Source organism: Polyodon spathula, chromosome 35, assembly GCF_017654505.1.
Source record: "Polyodon spathula isolate WHYD16114869_AA chromosome 35, ASM1765450v1, whole genome shotgun sequence".
NCBI lineage: Eukaryota > Metazoa > Chordata > Actinopteri > Acipenseriformes > Polyodontidae > Polyodon > Polyodon spathula.
Genome location: NC_054568.1, coordinates 3,945,973 through 3,961,772, shown reverse-complemented (window position 1 = coordinate 3,961,772; position 15,800 = coordinate 3,945,973). Strand labels below are relative to the sequence as shown.

Genomic DNA, 15,800 nt, shown 5'->3' with positions numbered 1-15,800 from the left:
AGCTCTGGTTGAAGTCAGGCATTTGCATCTGTGGCCTGCATATTCAAGTCTTGGCTTGAGGCTGTGCTGATTTTAACAGCTTTTGACCTACCAACTTAATAACTTGCAGTAGCCCCGCCTTGTCGCTATATATAGCTACTGTAACAACCAAGAGATCCATTATGGGCAGCCAGGGTAGCACTGATTCAAACTGACAGGTCTGCAAGGTGGCAGGGAAGAAGTGCTGCCGGTGTAAATATGTGCTGGCAGGGGTGGAGTTAAACCGGTCAACAAATCACAGGTGTGCCAATTCTCCAATTAAATAACCAGTGCTAATTGGAGAATAGGCAGCCCTACAAAAGGAAGAGGAATCCTTTGTGTGGAGGGAGTTAGGTGAGTGTAACACTGTGAAACTGTTTTGTTTTGTAAACTTGGTAATGAAGGCAAATGCCCAGCCTGCGTCCTGAAATGCATGTATGTGTGTGTGTGTGTGTGTGTGTGTGTGTGTATGACTGCAAAAAACAATATATGGGTAAAACCACTAATGACCTGTTTCAGAAACCATAAGTCTTCCATAATTAGTAAAAAGCTGGATCAACCTTCTCAAAGCACTGAAAACCACAGCCTTGCTGATAGGAAGGTTCTTTCAACAAATAGATAAAAAAGGAAACATTCTGGTTTCACAGACTTAAGCATTCCCCACATGGACCGAACCTTGAAGACAACGGATTGGAACTGTACCTCAGAACTGTCTGTGTCACAGAGTTCTTAGAACATTCATCTGTACGTCAGTGTGCAGCTTTCATCAACACCAGTCTACTTAACTATTTCTACCATGCTATCTGAAGATGGCAGAAGCCGAAACGTTGTAGCTAACTATTACAATTGTGTGGTTTCAGTTTCTTAATTAAAGACAGCCTAAAAGCAAGCCCATAGCCAGATAAAGGCATAATTAGAAAAAAAAAATAGCTGGTATTCAAGTAACAAAACCCAGAACCACCCTGAAGGATTGCAAACTCTGTAACATGACATTTTACTCTTATGCATGTCTGCCTTACTGTATCTATCACAACATATATGTTCTATCAGTACATACACTTTTGCATAGTATACTCCAGTAAGTAAATAGCAGACATTTAGTGATTTATCTGTAAATGTCACTTCTATACAGAGCTTTCCTTTGTTTTAAAAGCAGTGTATAACAATTATTTGAAAAGCATTTATAGATGTGGACCATCTCAGAGAGTGCAGTACAGACTATTTTACACACCATAGATGAAGTACAAAAACACAGAGAAATATACACGCCACGCTCCATGTACAGCAATGGCATTTAGAAGGCAGTAGCTCAATAAACTCAATTAAAAATCAATGATCTAATAGGAGAGCTAAATGAAACCTGTGCGTGATACAATGTTGGGTTTAAAACTGTAATCAACCGCAGCAAAATCATGGTCCTGAAGTAAATACCTCTTTTTTTTATTTATTATAAAATTGGAAACTATCTGCAGTAGCAATTCAGACAAAAAGAAAGTTTCTCACGATGACAATGGTTGCCAGGGGCAACCATAGCACAACTTGGGTGAAGCGACAATTGAATAAACTGCCAATAGTAGAAAGGTAACACCTTGTGTTACTTATACCCAAACGGTCTTCATTGACACTACATTGACAATACAATGGTTCTATACTAAGTGGTAATAGGGCACCTATGCATATTCATTATTTTTTCTGGAATTAGGAAGAAAATAAAATGAGCCAGTGTCAGAGAATGTTTGTTCCCCACGAATACTTGTTCGGGAATATCGGTTCCCCATCCGAATATAGTTGTACCGTAATCTTTCTTTGCATACAAGTTTATATCCATGCACTTTCAACTAAAACCTGAATTTTAAGACCACTTTCCATAACCCTAACCGTGTACCATCCAGTCCCCTCGGACAGGTCTTGTCTCGCCTACAAAAACACATGAAAATAGTCTGCAAACATCGCTGCCATTTACCAGCATTATACACACAGAATTTATTGAAAAAAAATAGAATAAATAAAAAACATAAGGAGGGAACAAATGTCTGCTGGCGAGTACAAATATCCATTCCCCAGGGTATTACTTTACACTGGCAATTAACATTCAGGAGGCAGAAATAAAGCCAGATGGATTCACATCTAATATTGAAGCGACAGAACGCTCCAAAAAAAAAAGGTGAAACAAATAAACAAAATTACATTTGCTGAAGCTACTTAGCCTTTAAACACTTGCCTTTACCTTTGCACTTGCTTCAAAAGTAGGGCGTTACAAGCATATGTGCTCAGAACCTCAGAGGCAGGAATGGTAACTGCTCACTATTACTGAGCGCAGAGTTTTCTCATGGTTCAGGTGATTTATTGATTTTCATGCTCAGCGACTGTAACATTTTGCAGCTGATTAGCATAATAATGTACATTTAACATGGAGGGCGAGCAAGCTTATTAAAAACATGGTAATGCTGAGGCCGTGATGTAGCTGACACTCAATAGAGCTGGAAAAAAAAAAGGTCATATATGATGCATTAACCTAGTTTGTTGTCCTCACACTGCATTAGGAACTGCTCCATGCCATTGTAACGATCCCCCAACAAATAGGCAAGCTATATTTATTTACAGTTGTAAATAATGCTTATGTTTGCTCTAATGGGCAAGCTTTTTGTATTCCGATGCTTGAGCAAAAGTGGTTGAACATATGATAAACAAGCGTCATATAATTGTCAATAAAAAGTACAGTTATGGGTTAGCAGTAGGTATTTGTTTGTTGATATTGTTTTGATACCATTGTACTATGACAGCTGCTTGTTAATTTGTTGTGTTTGAAGTATTATGGATTCTTGTTGTTAATGCATCTTGTAAAGCACTTTGTCATGGTGTTCCACTATGAATGGCGCTCTATACAATAAAGATTGATTGATAGTATAGAGCCACACGTTGCATGCTTTTGCATTGAAGTTCATTCAGTAATTCGGTTCATCCAGAGACCTAAGGCAAATCGAGCAAAATCAATACTGTATTATTTGTTTTAACTATATATTTTCATCTACTATTTGTTACTAGCACTGTGATACCTTAAATAATTAACAGCAGGAGCCAAAAATGTCTACATGGTACCAGAGGGGATAAAAATACAAAAGGAAGACGGTGGGAGAAAATAGAGATCTGCATTGTAATTGATTGGAAAGTTGCTTCCCTGAAACACAGCTCAGGCCAATAGACTGTCTGCCTTGGAATGCAGAGGAAATGACAGACGCAGTCGGACAAAAATGGAGTTTGTGGCAGTGAGCCACTATTTCAGTGGCTCTGTTTACACTACACACCGGCAGTACATCATCCTTTCTTAATGGTTAACACACATTTGTAACATTTTATTAGTTCAACGTTTTCTACTTAAACGGAAAATTGAATCTACACAGAAATATGTCCAGACACTGGACTGTCACTTAATAATAATAATAATAATAATAATAATAATAATAATAATAATAATAATAATAATAATAATAATAATAAATAAACTCTACATTTGCTATAATGTTAATAATTGCGCAAGTAGCTTTGAATGACATTTCCTGCGGTCTTTACTCTTCTCTTACCATGCGGTGATGTTTAATATCATTCTTAGAGGTTCTGCACCCCTAACTAAGCTACACTACATATACTGCACTCTCCTAGCAGCCTCTATAGAACCATTCTTCCATGCACTTAAATACAGAGGTTCTCATAAATCGCACAGTGCCGGAACGGTAAAAATTACTTGTATAAAATCAAGAGCTTCAGCTCACTTTAGCCAAATGCAATCCAAAACATCTAAAGCAGGTTATAGGTGTAGGATTAAGGTTAGACACAGACTGGTGCAAAATTATGTTTGCATGTGTTTTCCATATGGACATAAGCTCTGATAGATGGCTTGCTGTTGTGTGCACCTGCAAGCTGTGATTGGATGACCTTATGATAGACAATCGATAAGAAGTACTAAACAGAGCTTTCAAATCCCAATGGATCCCTGGAGATGCATGCTGAAGATTACTCTACATATCCACTGCACTTACTGTAACAGCCTTGCAATATGCATAGTTCTGAACCATTGATCCACAGCAAATGGTGGCATTATTGACATCCAAATAGACCCAAAAATTTCTGTGTTTATTTTAAACAAAACCAAACAAAGCCACCCCATTACCAGCAATGATATTGGGGGGTAACACGGCGGGCAAACCCCCCAAAAAATCTGGGAAAAAAAGTATATGGAAAACTACAAAGCGGTACGTAATTTAGCATGTTAATGTAACATTATTCAGCAGGTTTCATTCGACTTTAAACTTTGCTAATTCTATAGGGTGGGGCAAAATATTTAGCTGTATGTGTGTGTGTGTGTGTGTGTGTAAAACTATTTTTTTTTTACAGAAGCTAATTAACAGTCTCCTTTCCTGGCACCTCATTTGAAATCAAAGGCACCTTCAGTCAATGGCAGGTCATTGAGAGTACACATTGCATCTTTAATGGGCTTATTCTCCAACCCACAGGAGAAAGCTTCATCAGAGAGTGCATATATCTTTCATGGGTAATGGTTCGGAAAACCTGTCTGCCATTAAGAAGTTATAAGGCAAGCAGCGACCAGCCTTATTCACAACGACACTCCTGGTGACTATTCACATGTAATTCCTTTCTGACTGTACATGGGTGATCACTTCATTTGAGGACAGACACAAAACTCTTCTAGTCTTTATATAAGGACATATGAAAGACACAAATGCATGATAGCCTCATATAAGTTTTGTGAACAAATCCGATAAAAAAAAAAAAGACACGCAGTGTTTCACTACTGAGTTTCAAATGCTTTTAACTGCTATCACAGATATAAGGCTGACAGGATGTTTGAAAGAAGAAAAAAAAAAAAACTATTTCCATAAATGGTCCATATTAATTTTTTTCTTTCCATGGAACCTATATAAGCAAGAAACATTTCAGTCTTGTGAATATATAATTTCTTAGTTTCAGTGTGGTGCTCAGTTCCTAACCATTACCGTGGTATCTACAAGACGAAAAATTTAATAATAGCAAGATGTCAAATATTGATGAGCTACATTCACTCTGTTGTCAAAAGAAAGGCTGTCTGTGGTTAAATATTTATATTCACTGTACTTCTGTTTAGCTGGGAGCTGCCACAGACTTTCCCAACCACTGTCCTAACCTTTATGATATTGGGAATTTGTACAGTCTTGACTTGTGTAACACCACACTTCTGTTTAATGCTTCTAGCCTAGAGGTTCCCAAACTGCAGTACGCGTACTGCCAGGGATATACGAGACTTGCCCAGAGGGTACGTGGGACAAATTGTGTAATGGTGAACTGTTTTTTTTTTTTTGCATTTTCAGAAGACTTACCATACGCATTGGGAATTCCTTTTCATTTCTGGCATCAAATGGCACGTGATGCTATTTAGTTTCAGAAACAAAAAGAGAGGCTGTGCGGTGCAAGACAATTGTGCAGCCGCGGGACACTTGGGTTCATCGCCCTGGTGCGCATGTTCATTGCAAACCTCCAAGAGGTACCAGTGAGAACAAAGATACACAGAGGCAATGATGTACAGAGCCCTCACCACCAATCACTGTGCAGAGCGAATTATGTGTATTATATTTAGGACTTCTGTTTTTCATTTTTTTGGTGCTTGTTTTTAGCTATTTTTTCATTTTTTACATTTCGCCAGAATGTGCAATTCTGTTTTAAATCCTCCATATCTTAACTGTAATACAGCTCTAAACCCTGCCAACAAGCCTCCATTCCTGATTGTAATCTCGTTTTAAATCTCGCAAGCAGAGTCTCCAATAGGAATGTAGGAATTTGCTGCCACTCAGCAGTTGGGGCGGGTTTAAAGGATTCAGAACGAATCAATGATAGATAAAAGTCAGGAAGGAGGGACATTGTCCAACTGCACTGGGAAAGGTATTTGGCTTTTTTTTGTAGGTGTTTTTTTTTTTTTTTTTAAATGGGAAAGGGGTGAAGTCAACGTGAATTGAGTAACCATTTCCAGTTTTTTTTCAGTGTTTATTCCGATAATTATTATTTTTTTTTTTTTGTATCAGGGTTTGTTTGATCGTTTTTTTCGAAAATCAGAAGTTCTAATCATATTATAGTAATTTATATTGTATGTATTATAGTGTTTATGTGTATTATATGTGTATTATGAAAGCATATATTACAAATAACATAATATGAACCCTAATGCTAGGGGCACACAGACAGTTGATAGATCTGGAAGGGGGTACGTGGGAATGAAAAGTTTGGGAATTGCTGTTCTAACGCATTTATTAAATGTACTGTGGTCTAGACAGGTTTCAAGACACAAACACATTTGACTTTCAGCTTTATTTTCATACAGTAAAACACAGGCTTCTGAGATGGTTCACAAAGCCCTGACTATAACAAGATGAACAGGCAGCCTGTCACATGATATAAGTTAATATGCATGTGTACGGTGCAGGATTGGAGTCAATTCCAGTTATTAATTTCCAATTCCTTTTATAAATCAATTCAAATTTAAAATTACTTTGATTGGAATTTATATTTTAGAAGACGCAATCATTGCTCAACTGCTTTTAATTTGAAGCCAATTTATTTGACTAACAGTGACTTCCATTTTATTGTGTTATAGCCACTGAGAAGCTCATTTGAACAGAACACTGCTAATTGCAATTTTGATCAATCATGTGTTGGAATTGATTAAAAGGGAATGGAAATGGGAATTGGGAATTGGAAATTGATTTTAAAAAGGAAAGGGATAAAGTAGGGTGTCTCTTACAGTTATAAGCAATGTCATCTTGTGCAATTTAGCCGAAAAGCTGAGAAGTTCTGGCAGCTCAAGCTGTGCAGAATGACATCCTACACAAAAAGTAGTCACTTATTTTAAAAACACAAAACTATTAAAACAAAAAACAACTATTAAACAAAAAAAAAAAAAAAAATCTGTTGTGATGCATTTCTTGTGTTCCGTTAGACAAAGAGAAAGAGACGTGATACCTTTTATTGGACTAAATAAATAATAATTATTCAGAAGCTTTCAAGACCTCAAAAGGTCTCTTCTTCAGGTGAACGTAGGAAAGCCGTGTTCCATTCAAACACAACTTCTGTTACTAATGTTCAAAGCCCACCTCAGCGCCTTCAATCTGACTAGGCCAAACATTACTAGGCCCACCACATCTGTCCTTTCTAAAAATGCACTGATAGAAGGAACCAGAAATATTGATAGAGAAAGCATTGCCTAAATGAATAGCTGCGTGAATAATGGAACCCAATCGTCTGGTATCCTCAGGTTTGATTAAACCTGGCCAGCGCAAACAATCGCAAACAGAGCAAACAATGGTGTTTTAGAAAATAGTTACTTCAGGGTTGTTATCAATTATGAAATGCAATGGCTGCCAGAATTGCTCTGCTCTGCCTAGGTCTTCTCGATTGATAGATTTTGCCAGAATGTGAAGGTTGACATTGGGGGTGCGCAGGTGTCAGGGCTGCTGACTGGTGGCACCTGGTGGTTACTTTTGCAACAGTTTATAATGGTTTCATGTTATCGTCGTCATATTCTTTACAGTACAATTCATGCACAACGAGTCTCATGGGCTGTACAAACAACGCAGGAAGAATTGCTATATTAATTAATAAATCAGTCCAACAGGATTGTTGTTGAAAAGCATAAAATCGGATTGTTTAATTGTGGTTTTAGGGTTGTTTGGCATCGTCTATTAACGTTTACTTACTGACTTTATTTACTAACTCTGCTTACCCACATTCAATTCTTTCTTTCTTTCTTTTTCATCTCAGGAGTGTCTTCACATTCAAAGCATGTCAATTTCTGCAAAACGTTATTGGAAGCTGCTGGTTGGCAGGAAAAAAAGGCTTTATAAAGGGGCAGACACAATTTCAATCTCCAGACTACCAGAAAGTAATACCTTGATATGCAAACAGAACCTTATTTTAGAACCAGATATCATTTTTAAAAGGAAAATACGTATTTGCCACATTACGCACACTCAGTAGTCTACGTACAGAAGATTGATGTTAGCTGTTAAAACTTTCAACAAATTATTTGATCCGAGGACAGTGTGCTTGTTAATCTGACAGTGCAATTAAAACGTACAAAATGATTTTTGAAACATACGGTTAAAATGACAAGACTGTTCACGAATGAATCCTGTTTCTATAAAAATGCTTTTATTAGAACCATCATCCTGGCAACAAGAATTATGACACCTTTCCCTTGTTAAAAGCCACATACCGGTTTCACAGCAAGGGAACCATGGATTAATTAAACTCTTGTACCGAGCAAATAAAATGCTCAATGGAAATTATTGCAGTGCTGCTTTTAACCCTAATAAAGCATAGTTATCCTGTATCTGCAGTTAAAAACCCTATCAAAAAGACACAGGACCAATAGTTTTGTAATAAGAGGCTATGATGACACAGTGTAATCTAAAAATATATAATTTAATATACTTAAACCTGCTGGGTGGATGAGTTTCTTTTGATTTAAATATCTGGTACAATATATTACTAATATAGAAATATTTTTTTCTCATCAGTGTGTAAGACTTTAAGACTTTGTGTGGGTTCGAAACAAACCAAGACCATTTCAGATATCGTCTTAAAGCTGACTTTAATCAGGATCCAGCAATACTGATGTTCAACATTAACTCACTGACTGTTTGTCATTGCATAAGTGTGAGGAACAGACAACAAGCCATCTTGCCAAGGTCGGAACTGTGCTACTGTACTGCTAAAATATTCCCTCCAGGAAACACTCTCTCACAAACACTTGTGTCGATTCCATTTCAGTAGTTCAAAAGTTCCTACCAGATTGTACATAAATAACATGTTTAGCAATTATTATTGGCTGACTTATAAAGATTGTACTTTGTTTTATTTTCAGTTGTTATCAATAAATGTTATTTATGGTTTCTAATTATTTTAACTTCCATCTCTTACCCACTTATAGCCTATAAATGTTACACATGTATCAAAGAGAAGTGTATATATATATATATATATATATATATATATATATATATATATATATATATATATATATATATATATATATATATATATATATATAAATTCAGTGATATTTGACAGAAATAACAATTTCAAACTTGTTGGAGTTTTCTGGGCTTCTGAAACCCTTCACGAAAGTGTCTCCAATTAGCTTGGGACATACAGCAATGAACATCTATTGAGAGTCAAAATAGAATGTTGAAATGGAAGCATATAGACTATGGCCAATAAACATGCCTAATAAATTGTATTTTAGTATGAAAACTGAAAATAAATTACCTGATACATTAACTCTGAGGAACAAGGGAAACAGAAGCCTTATTATTTTTAACCAGGTTTCAGAATACTGAGGTTAAGCCCTTCCAAAGGCTTAAGTGTATGCTAATTAGTGAAAATGTCTTCAAGGTACTGATGGTAATTTGCAAAACATTATACAGCATCCTGCAACAGAATCCAGCAACTTCAAATAATAAATATTTATAATCTAATTGCAAACCCATTCTGCCCTGCTGGAGCTCAATTTAATCAGTCTATTCTGCTGAGGTCTGGCCCCAGCCCAGCTATTGTCTTATCAATTGCGTAACGTGTCTCATGAGGATAGCTTATCTATGGTCTGTAGGGCCCCAGTGCATGACAAACCCAGGGCCCTGTGGAAACATCTGCATTCTTAAAAATAAATGATTCCATTCACCTGCCCCACCATAGAAGTTAATTACACAAAAGATCACCAATGCTGTCAGGACCAAACAGACAACCTCTATCACCAGGACTGACTGTTCATTAAGATCTTTTGCATGGATTTATTTCAAGCACGGGGCAATTAATGACTCAGGAAGACAAAGATATTCAGTGAGCAACAGATTCATTTTGGGGAGAATTGGCACCAAATGCCCCCACTGTTTAGTTCTGGAATATGGATGAGATTTATGTTTCCCAATACACTTGTAAAAGCTCACTTTTGCAAAAATCTTCAGAGGTGATTATGAACTGTATTCAGGGACAGTAGACAAGAGTTCTCAATTTATACCACTATGCTCCTATTCTAACAATGGCGCACACCAATGTAGTTGCACTGTATTGACACTGTTGTGTTGTGTCACAATGGTTTGTACATTTGTGTGTCTGTTTTTGTTTCTATACAACAGATCCTCTAAGAAGTACTGTATCTAACACACGCGGTCATTAATCTAAACCAAAAGTGCTCAATTTAGATTCTGGACGGATAATTACAAATGGCCAAGAGGTTACAGCATAATAGGGGTGATATGACCTGGCGAGACTTGTCGATGACCTTATCATTGTTAATTACAATCAGTTTAGTTTATTTGATTCGCCTATTTTTATTTCTGCATCCCACGATTTAGTGATGTTACAGATTAAGGTGGAGTGGGAAGGGTGCATCCAAACACTCTCCCATAAGGTGGGCATTGTTTTCTTTTATCACACACCACCCCGTGCAGTAATTTTTTTATAATCCCTTGTGAGCAATTTGTTTCCTGCCAGAGTTCTGTGTTGCTTGTCGTGGGGGGGCATCCTCTACTTAGTTATTAGATAGAGCGTGAACTGAAAATAATTGTATTCAAAATAGCAATGACTTTGATAATCTGAAGAAAATTTAATTTGCATTATGTGAGACTGTACAGACTGCCAATTGTGTTTTTTGGGGGTTTTTTTTGCAATCAGGCTTCCGTGGCAACTTGTTTTTTGGGGTTGGGTTATTTTTAACTATTTTGCCATTTTTATGTTTACTAGTTTGTTCCGAGGGTGTTTGTGTTTGCTAACATTTCTGTGTACCTTTTTTTTTTTCTTTGAGAAGTGGCTTACCTTCAGACAGAATCAGAGTGTATTATAAAGCACCTGTGTCTGTGGATGGGAGATTTTTCGGGTGGTCGATTTATAGAGGTTAAACAGTTTGGCATGAAGGCTGAAAGCAGACAGACAGTTGCCGAGGTAGTTTCAATTGTTGGAAATGTGCGTTTCTCTTGGGTTTACCTGATTTGCACTGGACGTGGAAGGCTCTGAAAGGGTTTCTTTATCAAGTACACACCAGAAAATTGGGGAGATGTTTTGCTGTTTCACAGTTTGACAGCTTCGCTGGGATAGCACTCTGTTGTGGGTATTAATAAGCATGTGGTTCCCAAATAATTATAGGAAGGTACTGCGTATAATTATCTTCACCACCTCTGTGTATAGCTAATTTCAAATAATACTTGCAGCTCTGTACAGCGTTCACACTTACAATCTGTCAGTTCTGTGGATATCTGTACCATAAGGGAACAGAAACCTGCCCGCTGTCTGGCATGCAACTATGCTGTCAATATCTCTGAATCCCCTGTGAATCATAATCTTCTCTCACACTAACAAGTCTTTATATTGCTAGTTTCAGATGCTCAGGAGGCTATACCTAAGTAGTTTAGTAGCACTAATGTCCCTCATTGCATATCACATCAAGTCAATTTTTACAGACATTATCAAGCCACTATCTTCTTGGAACCATGGAAACATCACCACTTAACCTGGGATTCTCAATTTCTGACATTTAGTCTTAAAAGGTCTGCTAACCAAGCTCACAGTGGTTGAATTCTGAATGGATTTGTAGCTAATGATCACCCAGCTGTTAATCCTAATTGCCACCTATTGTGAATAGTTGCCATTTCGTGTAACATGACATGCAGTAACGTTTACTTCATGAATCAAAGCAGTCAATGGAAAATTGCTTGCATTTGTATTTACAATTTGTAGCAATATAGTCATATATAACAAGATATCAGATATATTGCAATGGATTTTTTTCACACTGTCGACTTTTGTTAGATTCATAAACACCCATCTAGTTGCATGCCGACAAAACCTGATCTACAGTAATGCATTGAAACAGATGGCTATTACAGTGGTTGTGACAATCAAGTGCAAAGCTATAGTTTGCCATGTTGTCAAATGTATTGCGACTGGATCCAGAGAGGCATGTCTTTGGTGCAATAACAATTGTCAAGCAACAGGGCCCAATACAAAACATATGAATCGGTCAGTATCCAACAGGCATAGCATTAGACAACTGTACATCTCCTTTAAAAGCTCAACAACTATGGGTTATCACTGGCCCCCAGTGGCCATGACAATCATTCTCTTAATTCTCCATCATTGGCAAAATCTCCCAGTGCCACAGCTGAGCGTGGGTGGCATCAATACAGCAGTTACCTCAGTGGAAATGCAACTAGATGGACCGAGGCCACATACTTCTCATGGTGCATCCACGTATTCACGGCTTTGTATAGGATTTGGTTTAATGATAAACTTACATCACAAGAGAATGCATGATGTCATGTTTACCTGATGTGCATTATGTAGATTACATCTTTCATGTTAATTACAGCACGTCCACTATTAATTACCACTATTCTACCAATAACCCAATAAATTAGTTCATTTACTCGGTATAGTGGGATATTTGAGAGATAATTGACCTCATCAAATAACTGTAGGGCATCTATTCACATACAGGTAATACTATGCAAAGGATAATACACACTGTTAGTATATATTTAGTACTAAACGTATATGGAGTCATTTGTAACAAAGGGCAAACCTTTATAGCCCACCTAACGGTTAGGGTTTAATATAATGATTAATTTATATTTTACCCCCTTGCTATGCCTTTGCTAAGGTGCTTAATAAAATGCATTGGGTTGACCTGTAACTAGAGTGCATACATCTGTAAGCAATAAGGGAAATTGGGCCAGTTCCTTCTAAGCTTATACTCAAGACTTCAGAACCATGCTGCATTATTGAAAATCCTTGTGGTAACAAGGGTGTGTTACCTTGTTTGGGAGCATCTTAGACTAGAACATTGGAGATCTGGTTAAAGAGAATGACACTGACAACGCTAATGGGCTGGGAACACGATCAGTGTTGTATTTCGACTGCTCCTATTAATAACAGTCAAGCCTCATTCCCTTTTGCAGAATATGCATTCTTGCACCAATTATAATAACCAAGACTATTCAGTAGAGGAATAAAAAGGAGGCAACTCCGGTTACATGCATTCACATACAAACATACGTGCATACAGTATTTCGTATATAATACAATTATCAATGTCATCTAGCAAGCCAATACAGAAAAGTAGGGCGTATATGCTTGGTGATTAAAAAGAAATCCACAACCGGCATGGGTATACTGCAGGTTCACATTTTCTTGGATAACGGTTATAAAGTAAACGTCTTTTTTTTTTTTTTTTTTTTTCTAATATATGGTGTCAAGTTATTTTTTAAAATGTTTGCAATTTTTAAAATGTTTTATTATTATTATTATTATTATATATTATATATTATTATTATTATTATATTATTATTATTATTAGTTTATGCTAATTTCCCTACTAAAGGCCGTTGTAATAAACCAGCAAATGGAATTTAAAAGTGAAATACACATTTTTCTACCAACTTTACAGAGACTGCACTTTCAAACAACCTAATTCTGAAATCCCCTGCCGTTGTGCTCTGCCCTGCTCAGCACATTTCTTAAACAAATCTCGCAAGGATAGAAAACCTTAAACCAGTGTTTTTTAAACAACATAAGCCACACGTTTGCTGCAAAGCAAACATTCCTCACACCGGCAAACTTGCAACGTCTGTCTCGAGTGACTGCATTATTCACCTACAGCAGTACTCGGTACTGCATAGGTTAAAATAGAAAAAAAAAATACATAAATAAGAAAACGCTACTAAGAAAAACATAATCGTATATAAAATAAATAAATAAAACACAATAGTGTTTTTTTTTTTTTTTTTTTTTTAATTCTTTGAGTGCACTGTCGAATCACAAAACATTCTAAAAAGGTCTCACGTAAACAAATGTGTATAAAACATGAGATTTCTTAAACATGTCCTTATATCGTGTACAGTCATTGAAAAAGCGCCACTGTACTGTACATGCACACACTGAAAAACAGAATGCGATATAACCTATTATAAAGTTTTGTCTTCTGGAATGCTTGTTAAATGTTGCTCGACGTCCTTCTACATACAGAGCTATGAGGAAATGCAGCGCTTAAATAAACATGCTGGAAATCAACATTGTGTCTAAGTAGAAGATGGATCACTATACCTTTGAACAGGAACATCAATCTAAATCGCTCGTTGAGGCAGGATTATCTTTACTCTCCCACGCGTAGTATATCGCCTTTTCTGATTTGACTAGTTTATAGGTGAGCTCTCCCAAAATGCGTGATCGTTCAACCTCCGCCACAGCTTCCAGTCCACCGCCAAACAGTGACACACCATGAATTCTTTATCAGAAAAGAGAAAGAAGCCAACAACGATAAAAAAAAAAAAAAACAGGCTGTAAAAATGTGATGTCTTCTCTACCAGAATAAAACAGCCATAGAAAAAATAAATACAATCCCAAGAAGGTTGAAAGAAAGACAGGAAATCGTTTCCACGGAGATGTCCACTATACTACAGCAAGGGCTCCTTATTAAAAGATAACGTGTTTCTCTTTCCATTGAACTGTATCAATAGAATCCTAATCTTCTAAACGGCAAGAACTGAAATGACACAACCAGCGGTTGACCTCTTTTCTTGTCTTGGTGGCAATTAACACCTTGGAAAGCTGGTTTTGGATTAGTATAAAGTACGGATAAAGGTGTTTAATTCAATCGTGCAGCTGGTGAAAATAGCATCGATTTCTTAAAAAAATAAAATAACTCCGGTAGACAGACAAATGAAGTGTACATCAACATTTTTTTTTTTTTTGAAAGCGCAGGTGAATAAAAACCACGAAAGGCGATCAAAGTCCCATGCTAATTAATTAAATCCTATTGAATTCCCATTGATTTGGAAGGAATCTGCAGGAACTCATACGACGCATAATCTATTAACATGTCAAAATATATATTAAGTGCATTCTTCAAAATAATGTCCACAACTCTCAAACGCGTTGCATGTTCATCCGGATAACCACAGCATGTTATTTTGTCTGATGGGAAAAAAATTTAAAACAACAAACAAACAAACAAACAACAACAACAAAAAAAAAACTGGTTCCTTTCGTAAGAAGAAAATGCTTTTATGAAACGAACACCAGCAATGCCCAATAGATTGCACACAGTTGGAGCGACTCTCCTGCAGCCCCTTGAAAAAAAAAAAAAAAATCACAAAAATAAGCTTGTATTTTTCGAATCCTTGAAGGTCCAAGCTACATCAGCATTGCAGGCACTCGTTGAACAATCGAAAACTGCAGTGTGTCTAGTTATACACCAGGCACCGTAGTCAATTCAAATCATACACTGTAAGTGGCTGTAGGTGTTTTATTTCTGACTAAATTCTAGCTTATTGAGGTTGTAGATATCAATTTTAGCGACATGGGAAGATTATATTTCGGTTCAGCCAGGAAAAGTAGACGAATTCTCCAGCATTGTGTATTTATGCTCGTATCCGAGGTTTGTATGGGAGTGATATTGTAGTCACATTCCAAAAACTTTGCTTAAACACGCACCTTTTTTTTTTTTTTTTTTTTTTTTTTTTTTTCGCAGACTTTAAATTATCCCAGCATCGGCAGTACAGTATTGTATCCTTTCCAGGTAACCAAAGCGTCTAGATTGGTTGTTTAAAAATGGCTTTTGTCCCAGATCCGAATACGGGATGCTTCCAAGACACAGGCACAGCGCCGGTAATATTTGGTAGTACCAGACAAATGCACTCACACACACCACTCGGGCGGCAGCTGCGTTGAACTGAAGCATTCGGCAA

At 36.9% G+C, this 15,800-nt stretch overlaps 1 protein-coding gene across 1 annotated transcript in view; it reads right to left on the bottom strand.

Moving 5' to 3' along the window:
* LOC121303775 (leucine-rich repeat and fibronectin type III domain-containing protein 1-like) overlaps positions 1-15,535 on the bottom strand; it is a 72,105-nt gene extending 56,570 nt beyond the window's left edge. The window contains exon 1 of the mRNA XM_041234552.1: positions 14,158-15,535. The gene's annotated coding sequence lies outside the window, so the exon portion shown is untranslated. The remainder of the gene's footprint in view (positions 1-14,157) is intronic.
* Between the last annotated feature and the right edge of the window lie 265 nt (positions 15,536-15,800).